Source organism: Mus pahari, chromosome 19 (assembly GCF_900095145.1).
Source record: "Mus pahari chromosome 19, PAHARI_EIJ_v1.1, whole genome shotgun sequence".
In the NCBI taxonomy this organism is placed as follows: Eukaryota; Metazoa; Chordata; class Mammalia; order Rodentia; family Muridae; genus Mus; species Mus pahari.
The window spans coordinates 14,485,606-14,492,654 of NC_034608.1; positions in this window are offsets into that span (position 1 = coordinate 14,485,606).

Sequence of the window (7,049 nt, forward strand, 5' to 3'; positions counted from 1 at the left end):
ACACACAATGCACACATACATGCAGTGCACACACATGATGCACACATACACACACACAATGCACACATACATGCAGCTTTAATCCCAGCACTCAGGAGGCGGAGGCAGGGATAGCTCTGAGTTCCAGGCCAGCCTGGTCTACAGAGGGAGTTCTGGGACAGCCAGGGCTACACAGAGAGACTATAGTGTAGGGGTAGGGAGGGGTGACCGAGGTGATACATCAGCAGATTCAAAGCTTACGAGGTGAGTGTGAAAACGGGCTGGAATGATAGCTCAGTGGTTAGGAGTGGCTGCTCTTGCAGAGGAAATGGATCTGGTTCCCAGCACCCATACGGCTCGCAATCAGCTGGAACTCTGCCTGCAAGAGATCTGACACCTTTGGCCTCCACAGCACCAAGTGTGAAGACTTCAGTCCAGATCCCTAGCACCAATGTCCATTCCAGGCAGGAAGGGGGACCCACCTGTGATCCTCCACTTGAGAGATGGAGGCGGGACCGCTGGGGTAAAAGGGCTAGCTAGACTAGCCAGATTGGTGAGCCCGAGGCTCAGTCACCCAGAGACTCTGCCTTAGCGATCAAGGAGGATACCTGACATTGCCTTCTGATTACCACAGGTATGCATAAATGCTTGCACACACACACACACCTGCACGCATGTCACGTTTATACCCAGGTGTAGACACATAGACACATCCATACACAAACGCAAAGGAGAAACCGAAGGAGAAAAGGTAGAGGAGGGAGGGCAGGTGGTCTCCCTGGTCTGAGGTTATGGGTGTGAGCCCCCCGACCTAGCTGGTTTTCCTTTGGAAGGAAGAAAGAGGGTGTCAAAGACTGAAGGAAAAAAAGAAAGGGATACAGAGCGGGGAGAAGGAAAGATAGAGGGAGGAGGGATTCAGCTACGAAGTAGAGATAAACACATGGAAGGACATCGGGATGTCGGGGGGGTGGGGAGCTAGAGATGCTTTTCCCCAAAGCATTTGATCCCTTTAAAGGAGGAAACAGACTCCATGGAGTTGTCAGCTGACCTCCACGTGTACACTGTGACACATGTGTGTGTGCGCGCACACACACACACACCAACACACATAATTTATTCAAACACAATGCACACACCCATATGCAGTACATACATACACAATGCACAATGCAATGTACACACACACAATGCGCACATACATGCAGTGCACACACATGATGCACACATACACATATGCAATGCACACAATAATAATAAGTAAATTTTGGGGGAAAAAGATGAGATCTAGAGTCAAGACCCTGGTTGCAGCTAGACTTAGAATCAAGAAGGAGGCTAGGAGTATGTCCAAGGTCAGGGCTAAATTTTGATTGAGGGCTGGACTAAGAGTAGAGCCAGGTTCAAGGTCAAGTTGAATCGATGGTCAGGGCCTAGGTTAAGGTTTCAGCTTAGGGTATAGCTGCTAGGTTAGGACCATCAGATAAGAGTGGGAATAGAGGAGCTGGAGAGGTGGCTCAGCAATTAAGAGCACTGGCTGCTCTGCCAGAGGTCCCAAGTTCAATTCCCAGCACCCACATGGTGGCTGAGAGCCATCATTAATGGGATCTGATTCCTTCTGGCGTGCATTAACTGAGAAAGCAGTGGACATCACTCCTCCATAGTCGAGGCAGGCGGACACCTGTTCCAGGCCAACCAGTGCTAAATAGTGGGACCCTGTATTTAAAAGAGTAGAGGGGCTGGAGAGATGGCTCAGCAGTTAAAAGCACTGACTACTTTTCCAGAGGTCCTGAGTTCAATTCCCAGCAACCACATGGTGGCTCACAGCCATCTGTAAAGGGATCAGACGCCCGTTTCTGGTGTGTCTGAAGACAGTGACAGTGTACTCACATACATAGAATTAATAAATAAATCTTTTTAAAAAAAATAGAATAAAATAAACAAATAAAGAGGATGTGAAGCTAGGACTAATGTAGGGTAGGGAGAGATGTCTGTAGAAGGTTCAGACTGCCCTCTTCCTTTAGCCTTTTGAGTCAGAGTCTCACTCAGCTCTGTAGCCCAGGCTATCCTAGAACTCTGCAATGCAAGCTGGCCTCAGAGTCCCAGCAGACTGTCCTGCCTTCGTACTGCTGGAACTGCAAGAGTGAGCGAGCATGCTTGGCTTTTAAATACAACTTCTTATTACCAGAAAGTGCCTCACCAGGTAGCCGGAGCCAGCCTGGAACTTGCTCTGCAGAGCAGGCCGGCCTCAAACCCATACAAGATCCACCTGCCTCTGCCTCCTGAGTGCTGGAGTTCAAGGCGCACCACTGTGCCTGACTTTTATTGTTATTCTTTCTAGTCTTGTACTTTTAAGATCTATTTATTTTTAGTTTATGTGTATGGTGCTTACACATAAGTCTGTGCATCATGTGTCTGCAGTGCCCACAGAGGTCAGAAGAGGGCACCAGAGCCCCTGGAACTGGAATCAGACAGTTATAAACCACCAAACTTCTCAACAGCCGAGATAGCTTTTTGTTTTCTCTTCTTTCTCTCTTTCTGTCCTTCCTCCCTCCCTCCCTCCCTCCCTTCCTTCCTTCCTTCCTTCCTTCCTTCTGTCCCTTTTTTTTTTAAGGGTATCACTATAAAGCTCTGGCTAGCCTGACTCATTATGTAAATCAGGATGGCCTGCCTCTGCCTCCTGAATGTTGGAATTAAAGATGTGCCAATATGCCCAATTCTCCTTTTTCTTTAAAAAAACAAAAACAAAAACAAACAAAAACCAATATGTTAAGTATAATTTTCCTCTTTTTAAACTTTGTTTTGTTGTTGGGTTTTTTTTGTTGTTTTTTTGTTTTGTTTTGTTTTTTGAGACAGGATCTCACACTGTAGCCCAGTTCACACACTGGTCTCAGATTCATAATTCTCCTGCCTCAGGCCCTTGAGTGCTGGGACTATGGGTATGTCTCACAAGACCTTGTTTATTTTATCACTTTATTTATTTTAAGTTTTTTGCATCCTAAAGATAAGGCCAAAGACTTGCCAGAACCTTAAAGCCTGCTCGACAAACCGCAGCAAACTCATAGAAACTCAAACCTCTGCCGCCTGCTCGATCCCACGGCCGGGGGACTCTCCGAGTAGACAGGAAGCTCGTGGACAGGGTGATGTCCTACATCGCTCCAGAAGCACTCTGCCTCCAGGATGTGGCCCTCCAGAGATGCCGTCAAAAGAGAGATCACAGGGCCTGCCAAGATGGTTCACTGGGTAAAGGCGACTGTCACCAGCCATGATGACAGAGCTTGAATCCTGGCACCCACAAAGTCGGAACAAACTCCCCAAAGTGTTCTCTGACCACTATGGTTTTTACACACACACACACACACACACACACACACACACACGCACACGCACCCGCGCACAGAGAGACACAGAGACAGAGAGAGACAGAGAAACAGAGACAGAGAGAGGGAGGGAGGGAAGAAGGGAAAGAAAGAGAATTAAATACAGTTTTTCTAAAAGAAAGACAGACAGACAGACAGACAGACAGACAGTTCAGGGCCAGAGACACAGCTCAGCCATTAAGAACACTGCTCTTCCAGAGGAACTGGGTTTGATTCCCAGCACCAAAGTGGTGGCTCCCAACCATCTGTAACTGCAGCTCCAGGGGATCTGACACTTCTTCTGGCCTCCTCAAGCACATACGTGGTACACAGACATGCATGCAGGCAAAGCACCCATGCCCATAAAATGATGAAATAAAAAAAAACTGTAAAAATGTTTTTAAAAGAATGCCAGTTCACATAGAAAGCCAGGGCAGACAGGAAGCGATCTGCTGCGGTCTCAAGCCATTCCCCTCGTGGCTGTTGCTTTGCTGCAGACCCCAGCCTGGAGATTCAGAAGGCCCTAGTCAAGGTCTACCAGCCTCTACCCCTCTAAAATCTAGCAACTCCTCAAACCCTAGGGGATCTGCGCCTGGAGGCGTAGTAGTAGCCGGTAGCTGCTCGAGGAAACTGAAACAGAAGGGTCTCAAGTCCAAGTCTCATGTGGGTTACAGAGGGAATTCAAGGTTAGCCTGGCCAACTGACTGGAAACTTGTCTCAGAACTAAAAAAAAAATCAAAGGAGGGCTGAGGGTGTGGCTCTGGTGGAGCCCCTGCCTAGAATCCCCCAGGGAGGGGCTGGGGGTGTGGCTCTGTGGTAGCGCACTTCCCTGGCCATTTCCAAGGCCTTGGGCTCCATCCCCGGCGTTGAATACAAACATTCAACATTAAGGAGTCTAGGCTAGGATGTGCTTACATACTTTGTGGGCACATACTTTGATAGGAAGCACAGTAGCCAAATCACACTGGAGAAAGAGGGGTGGTGTTTCGTGAACAGATTTCTGTGGACTCAGACCTGGAATTGACGGGAAGGTATGGCTTTGTGCCTGGGATTGGTGGCCTGAGACCATAGGTCTGTGGGCACAACTAAGGGACCCAGGAACAGGAGAAAGGACACCAGTGCTGTTTAGCTCTGGGATTGAAGGACTGGATCGAGGACCTGGCTGAGGAGCCCAAGACCTACAGCAGAAGTCACAGCATATCCTTGGGCCTAATCCTGAGCACTGAACAGGGCTGAAGACTTTGGGATAGCGTCCCCACTCTTGGAACCCAGAGGCCATAAATATGACTAGCTAGCTAGCTTGCCCCTTGTACCCAGTCTGTACCTTCCAAACACCCGAATTACAAATGGGCTGTCACACCCACCTAGAATTCACATGGGTGCTGCGGAACTGAACTCAAGTCATCACACATGGGTGGTTTCTTACGGTTTCATTGCTGTGAAGGGACATGCTCAAGGTAACTCTTTTTGTTGTTGTTGTTGTTTTTGTTTTTTGTTGTTTTTTGTTTGTTTGTTTTGCTTTTCGAGATAGGGTTTCTCTGTATAGCCCTGGCTGTCCTGGAACTCACTCTGTAGACCAGGCTGGCCTCGAACTCAGAAATCCGCCTGCCTCTGCCTCCCAAGTGCTGGGATTAAAGGCGTGCGCCACCACCGCCCAGCTCAAGGTAACTCTTATAAAGGAAAACATTTAACCGGGGCTGGCTTACAGTTTCAGAGGTTTAGTCCATTATCATCATGGTGGGAAGCATGGCTGTATGTGGGCAGACATGGCGCTTGAGGAATTGTTCTACATCTTGATCCGCAGGCAGCCAGGAGGAGGGGCTGGATATATGAGACCTCAAGGCTGCCTCCACAGTGACACACTTCCTCTAACAAGGCTACTTCCATCAGTTAGGCTGGTACTACCTAATACTACCGCTCCCGTGTACCTAGCATATTCAGACCACCACACGTGGCAAGCACTTGATCCACCGAGCCTCTCCCCAGACCCCATGGAGAACTTTATGGAATTTAACATACCCTGTGTTCTTGCAACCTCACAGAATCCAATGAGCGGGGACGTGGAAAAGAAGAAACAAAGATGTTAAGATACTTCTAGGTGCAGCACTGGGGAGGCAGAGGCAGGTAGATCTCTCTGAGTTCAAGGTCATCCTGGACAGCCAGGGCTACTCAGAGAAACCCTGTCTCGAAAAATCAAAATTAAAAAAAAAAAAAAAAGGAATAAAAAAATAAAGGAGGTGGTGGAAGAAACTTCTCCAAAGCCACACAGGCCCTGCTACAGGTGCTAGGGGCTGAAGTAATGCAAATTGCATCAAAAAGCTATTGCCAGACCCAGGGAGTAGACACATTCTAACACCTCAGAAATACTCAGAGCAGCCTCGGACACTCAGACTACCTATCCCGCTCTGCTTTGGGGTTTTTTTGTTTGTTTGTTTTTGTTTTATTTTGTAACAGAGTCTCAAGTATACCGGGTTGGCCTCCAACTCATTACATAATTGAGGCTGACCTTGATCCTCCTGCCTCCACCTGTCAAAAACAAGGCTTGCAGGTGCGAGTGACCGTACCCAATTTTCTCACTTCTGTTTTGCCAGCTAAGGGGATCCATCCCAACACCACTCCGAGATGGGGTGGAGGAGGCGGTCTCAGCTGACCCTAGGATGATCACTGTGGGGGGGGTGGACTCAGCTGACCCTACCACTTTGGTTCTGCCCACCTTCACTGAACAACCAGGATCAAAACCTGAGCAGAGGTTCTGGCAGCTGAGAGGACAGAGGACCTGGCTGTGTCACCTTGCCTCTGTTTCAAGCTTTGTGTGTGACCACAGGTTCTGAGGTCTGAAACTGAGATGTTTCTTGTAAGGGATTCAGAAGCAAGCCTGTCACAGATTGAGTGCTAATTATTATTACCAGACATGACTCACTTTACCTAAGAGGCAGAGACTAAACCAAAGAGTCTCAACATCTCAACATCCACATTCAGTTCGCCCAAATTTCTGTGTGTTCACATGCAATTTTTAGGGTCCCCTGTGGCTTCCCCAAATAGTGAGAGAAACACTGGAAAAGACAATGGTCACACTCTTCAAGGGGCATAGTGGAACACCACTGTAACCCCAACACTATGGAAGTAGAAACAGGAAGATCAGGGGTTCAAGGTCATCCTCGGCTCTGAGAGTTCGAGACCAGATGCAGATACATACACCATAGTGTCAAAGAGAGGAAGGAAAACAGGAGAGGGGCTGGGGAGACGGTTCAGTGGTTAAGAGCTTTGCTGCTCTTGCAGAGACCTGAGTTTGGTTCCCAGTACCCACATCAGGCAACTTCTGTAACTCCACTTTCTGGAGACTCTGATGCCATCCTCTGGGACCCTCAGATACTGGGCATGCACTTGATACACACACAGTCAAACACATTACATACAAATAAATAGATCTTTAAAGAGAGGGGTGTTGTGGAGACTTCCTTGCAGAGGAACTGGGCAGCTGACAACTACCTGTAACCCAAATTCTGGGTGATCCAGTGTATACATGTACACACAGACGTGTATACATACACACAGTACACACAGACGTGTATACATACACACAGTACACACAGATGTGTACATACACACAGTACACACAGACGTGTACATACACACAGTACACACAGATGTGTACATACACACAGTACACACAGACGTGTACATACACACAGTACACACAGACGTGTATACATACAC